Source organism: Simochromis diagramma, unplaced genomic scaffold (genome assembly GCF_900408965.1).
Source record: "Simochromis diagramma unplaced genomic scaffold, fSimDia1.1 OVJJ01000293.1, whole genome shotgun sequence".
Taxonomy (NCBI): Eukaryota; Metazoa; Chordata; class Actinopteri; order Cichliformes; family Cichlidae; genus Simochromis; species Simochromis diagramma.
In genome coordinates, this window is record NW_024386801.1 from 6,045,048 (window position 1) to 6,066,452 (window position 21,405).

General features: G+C 39.3%; 1 protein-coding gene across 1 annotated transcript in view; it reads left to right on the top strand.

Annotated features, from left to right (window-relative positions):
* LOC120729607 (zinc finger protein 469) overlaps window positions 1-21,405 on the top strand; it is a 200,499-nt gene that overhangs the window by 120,698 nt on the left and 58,396 nt on the right. The window contains 1 exon segment of the mRNA XM_040025336.1: window positions 17,764-17,898. The gene's annotated coding sequence lies outside the window, so the exon portion shown is untranslated.

A 21,405-nucleotide genomic window follows, 5' to 3' on the forward strand; every position in this document is an offset into this window, starting at 1 on the left:
AGGAAGAGGGTTTGGTGTTTTTCAACGTAGAACAACTAAAATCTCTCTGGGATTTTAAGAAAGGGGAGTTCAGAACCAGAGAGGGGAGATGTGTTGTTTCAAGCAGTGAGAAGAATGATCAAAATGTCTCAGTGTGTCACTTGCAGGTGAAGAGCAGACCTGGATAAATTTTCCACGTGCAGCAGTCGGAAGAAAATTATAGGTTAACATGATTAGAAACACTCAAGCCAAGTTTTGGCTGAATTATTTTACAGCTTAACTTCCATGTTTTTGTCACCCTGAGAACACAAGCTCCAAGAATCTCTCCCTGAAGACAAGAAATGCAGTTCCAGAACAACGAGATGGATCTCAAGAGCTCACAGCAGTATCCTGAGCAGTGAAGAAAAGGTCCAGCAGCAGCAGCTGTGCAAGACGGCGGCAGCAAGGAGAAAAATGGCATCATCATGACTGGGTGGATGGATGCGCATTTCCAACGAGCTGCACCTTCACTGTGTGTGAATGGACCTTTGAAAAGACTGCCTGAGTTGGACATTTGCCACTTTCGGCGCAAAAATGGCAAGATGAGAGTGTTAAAGACACAGGACAAAGCTGAAAGACAACTGACTCTCACTAGACTGCTGCAAGGGGGGAGATGAGATGAGACCACAGTGGAAGGAGCAGGGGAGAACATGGAGGAAGGCTGTGTGGGAATGAAATTTGGGTTTAGGAAACTGGGAGTAAAAACGACTGCCTTGCATGGAGAATTGAAAAGTGTCTGGAGCACCGCAAAGAGGAGAGGTACACAAAAATTACACAAACAGAAAAATGCATTAATCCTACTAACACAAACACACATGCAATGAAGCTCATGAAGACCAAATAGCATTTTAAGCATGCATTTCTGTTACCATCATCTTGTCCGGTTCACTTAGTGGGTTAAGAAGTGATACATAGACTAGTGAACTAGTATTATTTTTGGGGAGGGATGATTGAATCATTGCAGGGGTGAACAGAATGCTGCAGGGGGGTCAGATGAGTGGAGACCAAATAGATTGAGTTTCTTGTTTCTGATGTGTGAGGGAGGTCTTATCATGACACACATCTGGGTACATGGGGGAAACCAAACACTCGTTATCTAATAGAATATTGCTGTTGTGCGAGGTGTGACTGGTGGATGAAAGTTTTGGAGATTTACTGATGCATTTTCCTTTGGTACCACTTTGAACCTGATCTATTATTCTAAAAGAGTATGCTTAGACAACTTCTAAAAAGAGGCCTTCATATTTTTTGATTTTAACAGTGCACTGAGATTTTTTGTTTGGCAATTTTCTCTTTTTCAAGCAGGCCTGCAAGATCGGAATCGAAAGCGCTACACAACACGTTGAACAATCGCAAGTGAGCTTCTCCAAAATTAAAATGGGCTCGGGAGAAAGCCACTTATTTGGGACAATCAGAAAACAAGTCCCTGCCAAAAAGGATTCAGCGAGGTAATCCCGTCTAAATTCTTTTTTCTTTTTTTTGAAATGACGTCATTGCTGGCAGTAGAAACTTATTGCGTCACGAGAGGTTCTACTGTCAGCAAATAAAAAAAGGGGACTGACTGTTGACTGACTGGACACCAGTATGCAAGATTGCACCTCCACCTAGACAGTGACAAAAGGGTGGATGTATGTATGTTTCTTTTTACTGTTATATTGTTTTTATATTCCCATTTTCTGTGTTGTAAAGCACTTTGTGATTTTTATCTGTGAAAAGCGCTATATAAATAAATTTTACTTACTTACTTACTTACTTACTTACAGGAGCAGAAAGGTGACAGCAACAGGTTGCATGAGCTTTAGGGCCGTCCTGACTTAACCTTTTAATTACCACTTTCTGTGTCTTTGTGAATTTACCAGCGGTGTGTTATTCATGACCTTGTATTGTTTACAGTGCAGAGGTCACTGTGAGAAAGTGTGCATACAGATGCGCTGCGCTAACATCTACATCACTTTTTCCACAGCAGAGGGTTAATCGTGGTTAATCACATGATTTACAGCAGGACACACCACTGGCTAATGTTTTTTCTTACAACAGGGCCTGGAGTGAAACTACTCCAGGGGAGAAGCCCTGGGAATTTTTAAGAGACTATGCACAACTTTATTGTGCATGTCCAATTGTGATAAGCTGACTGAGGGCAAAAGAGGGTTTTCCAGGGAAGTTTTCATTTTAAAATTGCAGAGACCGTGACATGAGAGATATGGAGGGATTGACTGAGGTGCAGATGCAGACCATGACCATGAGAGAAGGCTTCAAGAGGACCAATGAGAAGCAGGAACCACCTGCAGGACAGCAGACGAACGACAGTGGCCAAGGTTTCGGGTGAACCCACTGTGAAACCACCCCTCCCCTTGGGCAGCACTCCCATAGGCCTTAAACGACATGTCAGCTGATTATGGTGTCTCGTTGTCAAAGTTCATTGGACTTGTGATTTGAGCTTAAATTAGGGACTCTGAAGTCATATTGCAAAAGTGCATTTCTAAATTAGTTCTTTCAGCTGTGCTGGAAGTACAGTACAATTTCTTACTTGTTGATGTTGGCATTTAAAAATATCTTCAGTTTGTCTTCGTCCTCTAGTTATTTTATGGATGATCTATAACAAACAAAAACACAGAGATACATGGCATCATGGTGCAATGGTTAACACTTTCGGATAATAGTAAGAGGGTCCTTGTTTGAATCTCCTGCTCTCCGGGCCTGTCGCTGTGCAGTTTGCATGTTTTCCCTGTGCTTATATAGGTTTTCTCCTGGGCACTTTGGCTTCTTCCTGTAATGCACATTGTATAGTAAAGTGCTTTTGAAAGTACAGTAAAATTAAGAAATCATAAATAGCACTCAGTTCCATTTATTCTGAAGTGAACAAACTGACTTTATTCCAAAACTCAAAGAGAAACAATAGACTTAACAGAAAAAAATGTGCAAATACTACATCAACACTTTGTTCCGCCATGTAATCAGAAGATAACACAACCACTTGTGATTAGAAATATATTTACATTAAGGTAAATTACTGATGTTATAATTTGTGTCAGTGCATGTATTTTGAGTAATGAAGGATGGTGGAATAGAAATCAGTTTTAGCGTGGAAGCAGAGATTCACTTCCTCTCTAATATCTCAAGTAGATTTTAAACAAAGCGTTGGTCGAAATTTGAGCATAGTAAACTTCTGTAAGCTAAATCAGTGCCTAATTACAACAATAAAAAGTGTTAACCCAGTGAGGTCGTAATTTGCAAGTGTACAGTAATTCAGCCTTTACATGTGCTATTGCTCTCACAATGGCAGTGGAAACAGGCTGATGTTTTCCAGGTCCTAAATGAGCCTGTTAGCGTTCCAGCATTTGTCAATTGGCACTAAATGCAAAGTAGAGCTGAAGTTGATGTCTTTTCTTATGTGGGTGTTTGGTCAAAGAATGCTTGTGCATGACAGTTCATTTAGTAGCTGTTTGTTGGTAGCAGGCCAGTGGAGAGACATTGCCTTCCTGACAGTTTTACAGCTATTGTGGCTAAAAATAATGTCATTAATTGACAAGGATATATGTTATAGTGTTAAAGGTGTTAACAGGGACCATTGCTGGCTCATTTAATTTGGACGTTTTTCGATTGCACTCAATGTAAATATTTTGTCAGTCTTGTGTTAAAAGTAGCTCTTAATTAAGCAGCAATCCATTCAGATTCATGCGTTTGGATCACTGAGATCTACCACGGCGAAAATCATTTGCTTCTCTCAATTATTATGCCTTTGTGCCACAATTTGCTTGCAAGCTAATCCTCAGCTCTTCTTATTTCTGACATATGTACCTAAACTCTTAGCATGAGAAGCTGTCAATCAACTGTTTCATCTGCAGTAGTGCCATGCAGAGGGAGGCTTTTCGTGATTGGAGAACACCTTGCAGGGATTGATGTAAGCAGGTTTTGATATCTGGTCTCTTTAATCTCTAACCCTCCCCTTCTTTAAACCATGTTTGATGATTGGCAGATGAGAGGGATTTGTGGGGTCGCCTGGCGTACAGACCTGAGGCATAAAACCCAGTCTCATGTGCAGGCATGTGTGCTGATTCTCCAATCTAGTGTTCGCTGGTGACAGACAAGCGGTTTGTTGATGTAGAAAGGGTGAGGTTTTTGACTCTGGAGAACATAAGAATTCATCAGTAATCAATGGGTTTTCCCTCAACCATGGCACCGATATGGATAATATGAATACTTAATAAAACCCTTAATCTTAGGCGTTTTTAAAGACTTATTTCTTTGTTTTGTTTAGTTTAGTTTAAAAGAAGATTTCTGCTTTAAACCCTTGAAATTCAACACAGACCGATCACGAAGACCTAACTAAGTACTGACTTCACTTTGCTAACTCTGAATGTAGTGGTTTAAGGTCTTGGAAATGGTGGATGAATGTAGGTCTTTCTTAAAGGTGTCTGCTATCTAAATATTATAAACCTGACACACATGTTCCACTCCACAAATATATTACTTTGCATTTTTAAGATTTGACAATCCGCTGACAAATGCAGGTTTCAACAGAGCAAAAGTGTGTTATTCATCCCAGCTGATCTTCTTTAAGCCCTGCTTAGGTGGATAACAGACAAAAAATGTTGCTTCTACTTTTGCTGAGATGCAGCCTAAATGCAAACATGCAAGCTCATTACTGAGGTTTTCTGGGTGGAAAAAACCAAAGCACAAAGCAAAAACCTTTTAAAAAAGCATCAGAAATAAACTCTCTGAATGTAAATATTTAAAAATCTCAAAAAACAAAACTAATAAATCAGTTCTTGTAATTGTGTTTAAACCCAGCTATAGGCCTGCTGAAGAATTTTTATGCCTCTCCAAACCAAAGTGTTTGAAATGTTTCCACTGCATTTCTCAAGTTAACTCATGCATAGTCTTACACGAAGCGCTTAACCTTTAGCTGTAAATTTAAATATGAAAATTATGTCTGCAAAATTACAACCTTTATGCAGCTTTGATTTTATGAACTGCAAGATGACCACGGTGAGTAGTGCAACAGTGAGAGCTGAGTTCTCATGAGCTGAATGTAGCTTTGAATTCAAAGTCTAGTATATTTGGAAAGGGGACATAATGACTACCTAGAAAAATGCGGCATTTTGTATAAATATTTGAGTCAAAGTCACACATCCTATGCTATATAAAGTTCTCAAGATGAAAGACCTGCTTAAAGTCACTATACATTGGAAACCGACTGTAGCTTTCTAACTATGCTCAAAGGAATTGTTACTGTAGTGAGTTTGTACAAAAATTAAATTTTGGTTTTTTTTGTTGTTTCCACCATACAAAGCATATTAGCTCCACAATGAAAGTAAGTAACTTGGAAAAGTTGAAATGCCCAGATAAACACTTTTTTCTGATCCCTGTAAAAAGTGACATGTGAGTTTGACCTAGTGTAACAGTGTTCATTCAAAGATGAAACCAACACATTGCTGAAGTTTAAAGGTCAGCATTTCAAAACATCATGAGTCCCTATACATATATTACTTGGGAGACTACACCAGGCTTGGCTGCATTGAGTTTTAGCTCCAACGAGGTTCCCAGAGTTCATCGAACTAAAAAAAACAAAATCTTAGTCTTGTAACTTACTTTTCTTAAAATTGACTGTGTAAATTGACCTGAAACGCATTTTCAAATAATCACCAGCTGACTATTTCAACTGAGGCAACAGGTCGCAACAACACAAGTCACTGTCCTCATGAGAACGAACATGCAATCTTTCATTTAGTTTTTACATATGAACACAAAAGTGACAAAACAAAGCAAAAATGAAAACCTGATGGGAGAGACTTCAAACTGATCACCACAATGATTCTACTGTAGAAACATGTACAGGTAGGGCTATAATGCTTCAAGCCTGACAGCTTACTTTTCTACTTACTGCTTTGCTTTTGTTACTCATTGAAGTTCAGAGTATGGCTGCAGGCCTGGAGTCTGCATGCACTCAACATTCTTTGCTGGCTTTGTTTTACTATACAGTTGTTTCTGTCCTGGACACGGTTTGGCATTTTACCACTGGGTTCATGTCAGTTTGTGCATTAAAAATATCATTAATGTCCATATCCACTCCTCAAAAGCTGTAGACCACTACACTATTCTCCTCCTCACAGCACAAGAATAGATATCAGCTGACTGCTGGATGAAGCGCACAGGGAAAAAAAAACATGTTTACTATTTCTATCTGTGCAGAGAGCTGAAGAATTTTGTAGCCCAAGTAACGACATAGTTGTAACTTTAATTTAAATACTGTATTTAGTACAGTATTGCGCTACTTTGTAATGTGGTTGGCTCTGTTGTAGACTATCGACCTGTCCAGACTACACCTTGCTTTTCACCCAGTGACAGCTGGGATAGGTGTCAGCCCTCCTCCCCAACCTGAATTGGGCAAACACAAGAAAATGGGCTGATGGATGGATGGTTGTTTTAGTTCTGTGGCTTCACACATTACATATGCATTCATAGCAGTGTCTAAAATAGATTTATTATCTTTAGCCCTCAAGCCTAGAAGACTTTTACTGGCTTCAAGTTTAAGAATTAATTTATGTTTTGTCTTTGAGAGTCAACCAAGTGACACTTTACTTGTGAGTCAGTAAGGTTTTGAGATTTTGTCATCTTAAAAATATCAGTTTTTTTCATAACCAATGCATTATGACTACATTTCTCTTGTTTTTTATGTAAACTCCATATATACCACTTGCAGTGTCAGTTTTCATCTGGGGTTTTTTTTTTCTGTCATCCATCTTCTTGTATGACAAGATATCAGCAATACTATCAGTGTCAAGCTAGGACTTGTTGAGGTCTTCCCTAAACTACACTTTGTCACTCCATATTCCTTAGAGAAGTGAGCTCATAACCCATTTATACATTCTCAGTAAGAGAGGTCAATTGTACTATCGACACAGTAGAATTTTAATATAGCAGAGTTTAAATTTTAATAAAGGACTCATCAGGGTCTAAACAAATAATCAGATATCATGTTCCTCCTGTGAATGTGGACAAACTGTTCAGTTTTGTGAGCCTGTGTAACTTGTAGTATCAGATTCTGGTTCTCTGACAGCAGGAACACCTGATGTGGTCTTTTGCTGCTGTAGCCCATCTGCTTCAAGTTTTGTTGTATTGTCTGTTCAGAGATGCTCTTCTGTATACCTTAATTGTAGCGAGTGATTATTTGAGTTATTATTTCAGCTGGAAGTAGTCTAATCATTTACTTTAGACTTCAGCAAGGCATAGTTATTTAGAGAACTGCAGATATTTTCTCGTTTTTAGGTGGTTTAAACTTCACCAGGTCATCGTGCCTAAAGGCATTAAATTTGTGATTGGCTAATTATATATTTGTGTTGGCAAGCAATTAAACAGGTGTGCTTAAGTGGCTGGTTTAGGTACAGTATAAACACTTGAAAAAAATGATGTTTTTTTTCTATTAAAAGGCTATACAAATGGGAAAAAAAACCATGATAAACTAAAATGACTGAACAACACTACAATGTGGTGTTTATGAGAATTTCTGTTGCTTCAGTCTAAGGCGACTTAAGGAATTTTTTCTTAATCTTAAACCAGTAATCTAAGTCCAACTGAAGAAAAACGTCCTTTTGGTTTTATGATGCATCAAAAAATGTTATATAGCAACACTTACTGCAAATAAGATTATTCGCTAAAAAAAAAAAGTACTTTTCATGTCCTATCATTATGGGACTAAAACACTGTGACGGCAGTAGGTTATACATATTTTCTGACACCTTATCAGTAATCTGTCTGTGTAGGTTTTTCAGTCATCCAGGTCGTGGTTATCTAAGTGGCTTGGAAAAAAAGCAACTGGACTCTTTGAAGTTTCGTGAAGACGTTTCTTCTTGGATGTTTCGTCTTCATCAAACTTCAAAAAGTCCAGTTGCTTTCTTTCCAAGCCACTTAGTCCTCATATTTATATGAATGATTAAAATGACCCGTATAAAAAAAGAGCTGCTTCACACAAATAAACCCAAATTTCAATCATTTCTGTATCGTCATATGTTCACTGAATTGTGCCTTCACCAGAGCTCTTATTATATAATCCTACATGGTTCTGCGGAACCTCTGCTCATCTGTAATATGTTCACAGTGCATGCCGATGGGCCTTTGATCTGCCTCCCCTTCTGGGCCTCTTCTAAAGGAGGACCCTTCTTAAGCTCATGCTGCCTGGATATATCTAGTTGGATATCCTCCAGGTGTGATGAAGAGTGGCCCTCATTATGTTACTGCATCTGTATGTCAATATGTTACTTCAGGTAAGCTATGGCACTCGTATGGCCCTCTGTTGTTCAGCTGAACGCATCCATGAGCACTGGTGCACTGCAGGTCCAGTACTATCTACCTCTGTAGGCCCCCAGTCCTAAGGAATGCCAATGACTGCCAGCTCCAGACAGCTTTTAAGATCTTAACTGATGTATTTCACTACAAAGGCAGATATCTGTGCCATATGCTAAACTGTGGAAAGTGCATGCTCAGACATCTAAGACTACTATTATCAGGGTTTGGATATTTGCCTAAAGCATATCTTAATGACGATGACATGTGTAAGATGTATTTAGCTGTGTTGCACAAAGTACCTGTCAAGTGATATCAGGAAGAAGATGTTTATATGGTGAGAGTTTTTTGCACTGTAGCACAGATTTTAAAAATATGCAGTGACTTATCTCACATATCGCCATTTCACTATATATATGTGTGAAAATTTCTTTGGAGTGTGTGATCCAGGGGGTAAAGGACAGTAAAATATTGTGTTGACTTTACTCTGTTATGCTCTTGTCGTGCGTCTCAGTGAGAGGAGGTTGGCTTGACTCTCTTGTTTTGGATAATTGTACGCTGCCGAGGTCTGTGGTCCCCTTCTCTGTCTCCATGTGGCCTAGGCTGCAAGAGCCATATTTAGGTTGCATGTCCTCTTCATCCTGTCCTGTCTCATCCCCATCCTGTCTTACACACCCCCAGAGCGCAGCAGGGGGCAGATAAGAGACAGCAAGTCATCCAAAGACGAAACTGTAGGTACATTAGGAAACTCTCCTGGGTTATTACAAGATTTGTGCTGACATCACAGGAGTGTTCAGAATTTTTATTTTGAATGGGTTTTTGTTTTGGTTTTTTTTGTGAACGTCAAGTTGTTTGGCTGCATAAACGTTTTTAGGGAATTTATGTAACCAAAAATATTTCAAACCATGCTTTACTTGTACTAGTGGTATTTTATTTTTGCAGGTTGTGCTTGGCCTTTCTTCTTTTAGATTGTGCAATTTGAGTGCAACGTACGGCCTCTTCTCATATTTGCTTAAAATTACCATTAATTACACCCCTTCTTAAAGAGTTAATGTAAGTCTGTCAAGTTTCACTTCAAAATATAGCACAAATTGTTCACTCTAGCATGCCTGTATATCCCTGGTTTTAGCCCTTTTCCAAATGGGCTGTTTCATTTTCTGTACCTTTAAATAAAATTAGCTGCTGCTGCCAGTGTGCTTTGCCGGAAGAGTAGTGTTCCTTTTATGTTGTTGCCATGAATACGCCAGCAAAAACAAGGGGAAAAAATGACCCCAGATTATAGTATAGGAGTAACCCTTAAAGAGCTGTTGGCTAGCAACAAAACCTTTAAGTGTAATAGTTTATGTTTATTATATTTATATTTATTTTTCACAAGCATACCGTGAGGAAATACTAAAAAAAAAAGTATAGCTCAGGATAGCACTACAGGAGACATATAAACTCAGAAACCTAGTTTTGGTATGAAATTTGTCTTAGCTTCCACAATGTGGTAGTGACTGTTTGACATTACAGATTTATGGATGTCCTGAAGATTCATTTAATGGCAGGTTTTCAAAATACAGGCTGTGTGAATAAACTTACTACATCAGTATCAGTGTCTACAATGTTGTAACTTTAGTGGTGATTATGAACTTTCGTGGATGTCCACAAAAGACAACAGTGGTGGATGATCGCAGAATCATTTCCATGGGGAAGAGAAACCCCTTCACAACAGCCAACCATGTTAACAAAACTCTCCAGGAGGCAGGCGTATCTGTCACGGTTCTGGGTCAGTTTCGAACCAGTATTTTGAGTTTTGATGGTTAGTTTATTTTTGAATGATTGTTGTGGTTTTGGGCGCTATGGGTATTATTATTATAATGATGATTATTATTAGAATTCTATGTTTCTGTTTATTCATGTTTAAGGATTTGTTCTCGGTTGTATCTCACGTTTAGTTTAGTTCAGTTCAGGTTCCATGTGTCATTCTCTGTCTGTCTGTCTCTCAGTGTCAGGTCTGCGTCTTTGTGTAGTGTTCTTGTTGCCTGTTTTATTGTGAAGGTCTGCGTCTCATGTGAGTGTGTGTGTGTTCAGTTTTACCTCTGTCTCGTCTTGTTGATTATTCCCAGCTGTGTCCACCACCTGTGTGTAATTCCCCTGTGTTTCTCTGTGTGTATTTAAGTCGTGTCCTCTGTCATTGTAGTTGCTGGTCCGTCTGTGTATTCACCATGTTTCACCCATGTGTTCCCTGCTGTCTACCATCGTCTGCCTCTGCTCGCCCTCCTTCATGTTCTGGTTTCTGCGCTGTAGTTTAGTTGTTTTCCAGTATAGTTTAGTTTGTCTTCATTTGCCATTTTCCCCTTTGCCGTTTATTCAATAAACCACCTTCACGACTACCTGTGCTTGGATCCTCCTTCTTTTCTTCCACACGGCTCTTCTCACTCGCCGTGACAGTATCGATATCCAAGTTTACCATAAAGAGACGACTTCTTGAAAGAAAATACAACTGGTTCACTGCAAGCCACTCATAAGCCTCAAGAATTGAAAGGCTAGATTGGACTTTGCTAAAAAAAAAAAAAATTTAAAAATGAAAAAGCCAGCAGAGTTTAGGAAAAAAACATTCTTTGGCCATCGTTCTACTGGAACGATGGAATGAAAAAGTATGGAGAAGGAATGGAACAGTTCATAATCTAAAGCATACCACATCATCTGTAAAACATAGTCGAGGCAGTGTGATGGGCATGCATGGCTGCCAGTAGCACTGGGACAGTAGTGTTTATTGACGTTGTGACAAAGGACTGAAGCAGGTGAATGAATTCGGAGGTGTTCAGAGACACACTGTCTGCTCAAATCCAGCTAATTAGAATATATAAGAATATTCTTGAATATTCTTGAATGGCCAAGTGAGTCACCTGATCTTCCCGATTAAGCATGTGTTTTGCTTGTTGAAGACTAAACTTTGGACAGAAAGGCTCACAAATGAACAGCAACTGAAAGCCATTGCAGTAAAAGGCCTGGCAGATAAAAAGGAGGTAAACCAGCATCTGGTGATGTCCATGAATTCAAGACTTCAGGCTGTCATTGCCAGCAAAGAGTTTTCAACCAAGTATTAGAAATGAACATCTTATTTTCATTTATTTAATCACTTTTGAGACCTTGAAATGAAGGGACTGTGTTAAAAAATCCTTCACTTCCTCAAATTTTGATGCAATTCTTTTGTTCAACCAACTGAATTAAAGCTAAAAGTCTGAGCTTTCAGCTTTAATTCAGTCAACTGCATCTGAGTTGTGGTAATGTAGAAATTTAGATAATTTAGAAAAAAAGTTGTCTCTCCCCAAATATTGATGCACTTAACTGTATAAATTATACATTGTTTTACTAATTGTGTCTCAGCTGATAAAAGACAATAAGAATTAAATACAGAGTCCACAGGAGAGAGTAATGATGCGCTGATTCAGTCTTTCCGGTTCCAAAACAATACTGAAAGCTTAGCTTTGAGCATCCATTGATACCAAGTGTCAGTACCAAGTATGTGATATCAGAGCACTTGGTATTGACAATAACTGCTAATCATCGAGTGTTCTATGCAATCAAAACATGCAATTATTGTTTTTATTAAATGGTCCTCCTTAGTCTTTGCAATCAGAGAACAAAGAAAATAATCATTCTAACTGACAATTATCAAGCATGTTTTACATAAAACAGTCAGTCAGTCAGTCCCTTTTTAAAATCAAGGTTAGGAAGGGGGTTGGAGTTTGGGTTATTACCTGTTAGACCTCAGAGTGTTAAATTTATGAGCTTTGTTACTCATTTTGAGAAGGAGGCTTATAATTATGATAATCTCCTTATATATGTTCACTAGTCTCCTTCTCAGTGCTAGAGTCATTCAGTTAATTTATTCTTTCTCTGCTGTCAGTCTCAATGTGCTCTTCACACTCATACATGTAAATGTGAGGCATGTGCAGTGAAACGAACAAGACAAGTAAAGTGAGACGGCATTAATGTAACTGAAGGAAACATGCAATAAAAGCTTACAAGTGTAGAAAGTAAAGTAGCTTTTACACCAATCACAACGAGAGTGATAGCTGAGAAGAGAGGGAAACACCATCAGCTGATTTCAGCCATGTCAGCTCACTTGGATTCTTGCCACAGATACCTTATCATTTTTGTAGGCATAATAAAGATTCATTATCAGAAACATTGTTGTATATATCCCAAATTTAAATAGTGAACATGATTAATGTATTTTCTTTCATCCGGTTGTCTCTTACTTAGCAGTGCGCGCTGAAGATTCACTGAAGCTGGATCTGTCTTTGCCTTTGATGAAAAGCTTGAGGATATGTAGTATATCTTTCCAGAAGAACAACATTTAAGCTTAAGGGGAGTGACTGCTTGGAGAAGGAGCTCGTAATATTTATTATTACAATTAAACATTTATTGTTAGTATGACTGAAATCAATATCTATCTATCTATCTATCTCTCTCTCTCTCTCTCTCTAGATATATATATATATGTGTGTGTGTGTGGTGTGTGGTGTGTGTGTGTGTGTGTGTGTGTACCCTTTTGGAGCTGATAGTGGGGTCATGTATTTCTCTCAATCCTATACCTGCATCAGCTCGCATACCTGTCTCCTGCGGCAAATAAAATTAGGAGCAGGTGTTATAGCACACAAAGCCACATGGAAGAACTTTTGATTTCTCTGGCTCAGTCTCTCCTTTTTCTTTTCGTTCACTCACACATATGCACCCCTACGCAAACACTTCTTCACCTTCTCTTTGCCTTTCAGTTTAATCATCCAGTGAAGAATTTATGACTGCTGGGCTTGGATTCCAGTCATTATCAACTGAAGTCACCCATGTAGTCAGATGCATTCTTTTTTTTTAGACAGCTACTTTTCAGTTTGCTCTACCTATAGACAACCTACAGGGACTTGTTGTAATTCATCATTCTGTCCAGTTCTTCTTTTCCTTTCTCTGAGCTAGACATCGACCTGGTTTTATAGAGTTTTACTGTAATATGCTTATCTGATAGTGCTATAGCTTTAAGAAACTTTTATCAATAAAAGTACCTGTCTGTCATTTTTGATAATAATAAGACTTAGAAGAATAACAAAACAGGTGTTTTTAAAAAATAATGGGAGAGATCCTACCAAATAAGTACACAATCTATATACAGTGAAAAATTGAAGAGCCTGATATTATGTAGGGTTTTGGTGAAAATTCCTCTGCAAATGATCCAGAAATGTTATAAAAAAAATTTAAATCTCTTTCTCAAACTTGGCTCATTTTTTGTATTGATTTCAGTTCACTTACACATTTACAGGAATCTGTTGCCTTCCTGTGCTGTTATACGGTAAACCATCACTGATGATGACTAACCATTTCTGGTCATTGTGAAGTTTTCCAAACCTCAAGTCTGTGAAATAAAACCCCTCTGTTTTCCTTGTGTTCCAATCATCCGGTATATATTCCATTTTTGCCTCATGTAGATGACCGTAAGCTCTTGTCTTAACTGGAATTGTAATGGTGAATTTCCAGTATTTGTCTTTGTGAACAGATTTTGTCATACTATTGCTTAAATCTGGGATTCCAGTATGCAGTAAATCATAATTAAGATATTGCGATAATGCAAAATCTCAGGTTAGGGCTCAACCCTAATCTAGGATAATGTTTTTGATAGCTATAACATACATATTACATATGTTTCTCAAGATACTGATACTTTCAGGGTCAATCAAATTTTGAAAATTTGGTGAAGAGACGCATGAGAATACAAGTTGAACAGCAGCCACCCCAGGAAGTTTACTTGGCTCACTGGATAGAAATGTAAGCTTATCTATTGGTCTAATATTTCTAATATCTTACAAAATTGATAATAGACCACTAAATTTGGAAAAGGGTAAAATGTTCATACTTATGGTTTCCTGAACAAGTGCTCTAGTAATGACATTGACATTATCAGCTATTATCAAATTTGAACAGACATTAATGGTTCTCCTAACTTCCTGGTAATTCCCTGACATTTAGTCAAGAACCACCTAGAAGATGGTAATTGTGGATGACAATGTACCAGTAGTTTATTTTAAACATTTAGAAACCGTGATGACCTCTGTGCTGAATACACTAGCAGATGTTAAGATCCCAGTAACATGGCTAAACAGTGATCAAAACACTAATACTAAATAATCCCTTAATTATCACATTTAGGTTAGACCCTGGAGAGCTGTCCAGGGTGTAACCTGGCTCTCGCCTTACGATAGCTGGGCTAGGCTCCAGCCCGCCCCTGACCCTGACAAGGATAAGCGGAAGATGATGGATGGATGGATGGATGGATTCATGGATGGATGGATGGATGGATGGATGGATGGATGGATGGATGGATGGATTCATGGATGGATGGATGGATGGATGGATTTGGAGCACGTTGGCCAGAGAATCAGGAATATCACTGACGACACATACCATCTGCCCTATTATTAGGTACACTTGTTTTACTGATGTTTGGGGATTTTCCCGCATAACCATCTCTAGTTTATATAGAATGGTATGAAAAAGAGAAACTATGCAGTGAGCGGCAGTTTACTTAACTAAAATCTTGTTGATGCAGGAGATCAGAGGAGAATGGGCAGACTGCTGAGAGCTGATATGGAGGCAACAGAAAGTCAAATAACCAATTGTTAGAATCAAAGGTTTGCAGAAGAGATTCTCCAAATGAACAATACAGTATGTCAGCTGAGAAAAGGAAACTGAGTTTATAATTCCCACATGCTCACCAAAACTGGACAAAAAAAAAGATTAGAAAAATATTTCCTGGTTGGATGACAGTCCATTTCTGCTCTAACTTTTGGATGGTACAGTCCGAATTTGGTGAAAACCCAACATGAAAGCATGTTTCCATCATGGCTTGTAGGTTGCTGCTGGTGGTGTAATGATGTGGGGGGTATTTTATGGGCATACTTTGGGCCCTTCATACCAATTTACCATTGTTTAAACATCTTTACCATATAAAATAAGACATAATGATTAAAGTAGTGTACATGGTAAAAACTAGACAAAAGCGATCATGCAGAGGTGAATGTTAAGCTTCATTTAAAATGTATCAATAATGTCCACGGATCTCAAGTGCATTAGAAGCCTGTTCCACAGCTTAGAAGCCACAATCTCAAAACCACAATCCTCTGAGATACCGCCAGCAAACACTGATCAGCTGATGACCTATGAACTGATGACCTGTAAACATATAAACCAAATATAACAAAAAAAGATATTTATTTGTCAATAAAAAAAATATTGCCCTGTGAATAAAATCTCTGCAGAATTTGTATCAGTGGCAAAGACATTTAAAACAAGACGTGCTGGTTTAACATCTGTATACAGATACAGAACAGAAACCTGTGTGTCAGGACACAAAGTTCCCACGCGCAGTTTGATGACAGAGTTAAACAATCACACAAAACCACAGAGACTGCCAAATGCAGGCACAAACTGTAGATGCAGGCATTTGGGATAGTGACCTAAATATGTGAACAGTTGTTAGGTCTTAACACATTTTGGGCCACTGGCATAATTTGACCCTTCTGCTGAAATCGTCCAGTGAGAGAAAGAGAAATGGGAATGTTGTAAACCAGACAAACAGGAACTGGGGGAGTGAGGGATGACCAGCAGAGAAGGAAGCTGTTCCAGATTCTCAACGATTACATAGTGACTCATAGGTCAAGGCTTGTAAATAGGATTTTTTTCATGATTGGAGAGCTGACTCACACGCTACTTTGATTTTAAGTAGTGCTCCCTGGGAGTGGGGGGGGAAGAGTGAAGCATGGGATCGTAAAGCAGTTATCTTTGGAGTCAGGGGAGGTTTGTGGGGATGTGGCTGATGATCATTGTGGTGTATCCCAATTGAGCAGCTGAAGCTGGAGCCAAGCTGGTATTTAGGATCATGATGATGACTCAGAATCGTAATGCGGTTGTTGAAAATCTCTCATCTGCTGCACGGCTGGGTTATATTGTGAAAGCTGTTGTCAGCACTGCTCTGGCTTATCTCTTGATCAGGTTACAAGATGACTGGAGAGCTGGAGTGAATATACGCTCCTCCTTTTGACCCTTTCTAAGTTACATGCAGTAATAAAGATTGTTATGGTTACATCACAGACCACAACAAAGAGAAGAGACGGACTGCCACCGTTATAATAATTAACAAACAATATCATGAGAATAGGCTAAAATGAATGAAAAGAAGCAAAATGAGGTATGAGTGTTCGTGCATATATGTGGCACATGTTTTAGATGAAAAACTGAACGATAATACAGAGTAAGATGGTGCTGAGTGCATGGTGAGGAGCACGTATAGGCTCGCTGGTCCACGTGTAGACAGAGGTTAACCGGTAGATGGTAAATGGCCTGCATTTGTAGATAATAACCTTGTTGGACACCAGCCAGGTGCTCTGGATTACAGCCAATCATACTTGGCTCCACCTAGAGGAAACCCTGCAGCACATACAAAACACACAGCCCCGGGTCAAAAAGGTTCTTGTGAATTCGAGACAGCCCACTAACGGATTCTTGCTGAAGTGTGTCAGTCAATTTTGATTTTAGCTACATCTCCTTTCTTTCTCCCAGTAGGTCCCAGTAATTCTGTTATTAAACTTGCATGCCTGCCTCTCAAAAAGCACCATGCATCCCTCAAATTTTGGAAAGATGATGTTAGGGTCATTAAAGCTGTAAAGTGCATCTGTGCGAGTGTCTTGCAGGTATGGAAGCCATATTATTCACTGTCACATGCAGTCACCAACCAACCATAAACATTTAAACATTTCCTATTAAATGCCTTCAGCCAAGCATAGATTTATAGAATCAGTTTAACAGTTCTGAAACCAGATGACAGTTGAAACAGTATGGAAAGCAAACTCCAACTGGATTCCATCTTTTGGCTTAGAGTAAGCTCTGTACTGCACACATATATGTACACACACACTTCAGTAAAAGCAGGTGTGTTTCCTTCATCACACAGCTGCACACCAGGGTAAGTGCGAGGTAAAGCACACGCTGTGAGTGTGGTGCACGAGTGTGAGAGCAGGAGGCAGACGGAGAAAGAATTCAGACAAATTTAGATAAACAGTGACAGGCAACAGCAGGGAGAAGAAGAACTTGTGAGTGGCAGAAGCAGAAAGAGAAAGGAAGCAGGATTTTTTTTTTTTTTTTGAAAGAGCAAGCGATTTGCTGATTGGCAGGACTTTAAGAGGGAAAAGTAGTTTTTAGGAAAACCTTTAAAAACTGCTAGGAAAAAGGAACGGAACAAAAAGGAGCTCGGTAAAAAGAAATCGGTGGAAACAGTGCAGTGGTGAGAAAGTTTAAAACATTTTGGTGGAGTAAAGTGTTCTTTTCTCTCTTGAGGGCGTTTTTTTGGAAGCCTTTCTCATCAGTCTGGGCAGGACTCATTTGTCCCTCTAACCTTCCCATCCCTCCTCTTTTTTCCCTCTGCCTTAGTTCACCGTGACTAGCGCCACGCGATGACTGCAGGTTGAGGAGTAAGTGAGGGAAAGGGAGAGCAAGATCAAGGAGAGGAGAGACTGACACACACCTCATACATTGGAGTTTGGAGTCACTGTGCAGCCCAGAAAGGTGAGCGGAGGAAAGAATGTCTTACCTAATGTTGAGCTTTCCCAGTGTGTGTCTGCATGTGTGTGCATGTGTTTTCGTGTGTCTATATGTAAACACAGGTATCATTATGGTAGAACTGGGACTGTGAAAGCCATGTCATGCAGTGGACTGGGTGGAATTTTCTTTGAATCCACCTTAGCCTCAGAGAAGACACGTATTTATATTTGAGTATGTAAACCACTCTTGTGTTAGTCATCAGACTTTGAAGTGGCTGTGGCACCTTTTTCCTCCCTTAGATTAGAGTTTGGTGTGTGTGTGTGAATCACCAGGTGAAGCAGGTCAAAAGACAATTGAGGAAAGTCGCTGCAGCGGGGTGCACGTGTGCTGCGAGTGCCTTTGTTTTGTTTTGATTCAGTTTGAACTTTGGTTTATGAAAGATCAAACAAAAAACTTGTTCTGCTTCAGCAGTGGACAGCTAGTAAAAGAGTCAAGACCTCATCTGGTCACAATATGGTTTGCATGAACATTTTGCTGCCACATAATAAAATAAATTAAGCATTTCTTTTAAGTTTTGTATGTTTACGGGACATCAGCTGTTATGTTAGCAATGAGAAGCAGAAAACAGCTGCAACAGACTAATATTACAAGAGTCTGTGTAGACTTTGTAAGTGTGCGTTATCTTTTTTGAACACCAAAAAGTAGCAGAGAAGAAGCTACAGCGGTGATCCTGCCTATACCTGTTTGCTGTAATACTGTTTACACATTGCTTCTACATGCTCCACATTTAGACTTAAGTATTTCTTTTTTCTTCTGCCTCTCATTCACCTTCCGATTGATTCATCTCTGTGTTGTGGTTATCTTGATTTGCTTTTAGCCCACCGGTGACAGCTCAGAGCTAAGAGCTTCCAGGGTGTGGCGAGGAACCTAATGGTGGGGTTAAGGTAGAGCAGAGAGAGAGAGGTCACAGGAATGTTTGGGGTTGTTTTTTTTTTCGCTCACTACTTCCACAGTGAATATACCCAGCCCCCAACTTACATGCCTCCAACCAACCTGTGTTTCCTTGGCTTGCACTGAGCCCTCCACTTCCCCTCCCTTTCATCCCCACACCCACTTTATCCTCCCCTGCTCCGCAAGTGGAACCTGCTCAGTCATGCCAGTCTACCTCCCTGTGCCAGCCTGACTACCACACTCATTTGAAAGGTGGAAAACTCATCCTCACTGCTGCCAGGTGTGGCATTCCCCCTGTAAGTGTAATGCTGTATTTTGCCAGGTGTGCCATCATGATGTCTGAGTGAAGGAGACAGTTATACTTTGGGTCCTGGTCGGCGAACGCTTTGTTTCAGCGGTGAACAACATAACTCCAAAAATGCTGATCCAATATTTTGTTGCGATATGTGTACTTATTACATATTTGCTGTCCACTGCTGTCAGCGCTGTCAATTATTGCCTTAGGTTACTTTGCTCCACTTCCAAGGGAAATTGTGCATCTATGTGTGTGTTCTGTGAGACAGACTGAGCAGCAGCAAGGCTATAAACTTTGCAATTATGAGTTCATAAAATGTGTTATGTGTTCTGTGCATGCAAGTGTGTTTTCTAATGCTTCTGAAGTCTGTTTATTTCTTGTTGCTACCTTACTCTAAAGCATACATAAGATTTTATATACCACACAGATTTTATATACCTTTAACAGTGACTCGAAAATAAGGTACAAATGCAGTGATCAGTAGACAAGGTACCAGATTTGTCCATCAGCAATCAGAGTCATGTTCACGATATAGAGGGACAAAGCAGGTATTCCTTTAAAAGCTTTATAAGAGGATTGATTGATTTATGAGGTCGTAGGCGGGAGTGAGGTCAGGAATCCAGGTGTACGGGGATGCACATGCATAATCTGATGAGAACAACAGAATGGACGAGTGATGTTTGACATGAAGTTAGTGTGCCCTGAAAATGTTGGCTGAGTGAAACAAGAAGATAAAGGTGTCATTGATAGTCAAGGGAATAAAACCCCAGGCAGTTAGCAAAAGGAGTGGTGCAGATGGAAGGAGAAGGGTGTGTCAGAGGTGGGAGACAGCACTGAAGAGTGACAGTCCAGCTGTATGACAGGCCTGCTGCCAGCTCTTGAAACACCCAGAAAATGCTGCAAGAATAGAAACCATATCAGTGCTGCGGACCTTTTACCTAAGATTACTTCTCCCCCTTTTGTCCCTCCCCTTAAGATACCCTTTCCATCCTCTATCCTCTAGCATTGTTATGTTTTTCATTATCCATTTTCAACCTCTGAAGCTGGGCACGTTTCTGGGGCAGTCTTATGTCCTTGTTTCAGATCTTTGCTGGGGTCTCTTTGACCTCTGCATATAGCACTGCCTTCTTTTTTACTTTCTTTTATCTTGTAAATTTGGCTTAGTATCAAAGCTAATCCAATGACCGCATAATGCAGCGTGTTATTAAATCACATATAGCAGTCTCTGGAGCAGTCTTTTTTTCAAACTGCCAGTCTAAATCGGATTTGTTTTTCATTTGAAAGGCAAAAAAAAAAAAAAAAAGGCAGCTCAATTTAAAGAAAATATTTGGCATGTACCAGCCTCTTGCATTTGTATGTACATGTACAGATGTATGCACAGAGCAAGGCACACAGTGCATTCTCACTAGCTGGAAAAGCTAACACATGCAAGCCCTCACTTGCTCCCTTGCATTTATTAATTCAGGCAAGGATATCTCAATATGCCCTTAGAGATGAATTAAATAAAACCTCAACCAAAAAAAAAAACAAGTAAAACACTGTTTTGTATTGTCACAGTATTTTAACATGATGCATGCAAGGCGCTGACAAGCTGATGCATTGTCATACACTACTTTGAAATACGAGCAGCCAAAATCTTAGAAATATTGTATTTTTTATGACTAAATCATTCCGAATTGAACTAACATTATGTATATAGACCTATATAAGTGCGGGCTTATAAAAATACTTCTGTTTTACAGTATAAATTGCTGCGTTTTAGCTTCCATTACATGATGCTGCCATTGAATGTTCGTATATTCGTCTCTGACAGGCAGCACTGCAACAAGCCCTGGTGGACCAGTAAACCTCCAAGAAAAGAGAAACAAATGGGTTTAAAGCACACAGACATAGCTGTCATAGTGCCAAATCATCCGTAAACACCACAAAGTCTCATGTAGGCAGTGCCTTAGCATTTCCTTCCAGATAAGTGTCTCATCTGCTCAGCTAGAGCAAAATACCTGGAGCTGTTTCCATTGGTCCATTCAACAAGCATTTATATAAACTGTTTACTACCTTCATTTTTTACTTGCTGTTAATGGCAACCCCAGCTTTTATCAGTTAACATTTAGTCTTAAATGAGCTATAGTTTACCAAAGTGACTGAGGAATGTTGTTTTTTTCTACCCAGCATGACTTTCTTTCCATTTTCTCTCATGTGCTTTTTATCACATTGTCATAAATCTCCCCCGGTAATCTTCGTTTGAAGGTGTTTAATCTGTATTTGCTTACATTTAGAGTATATTT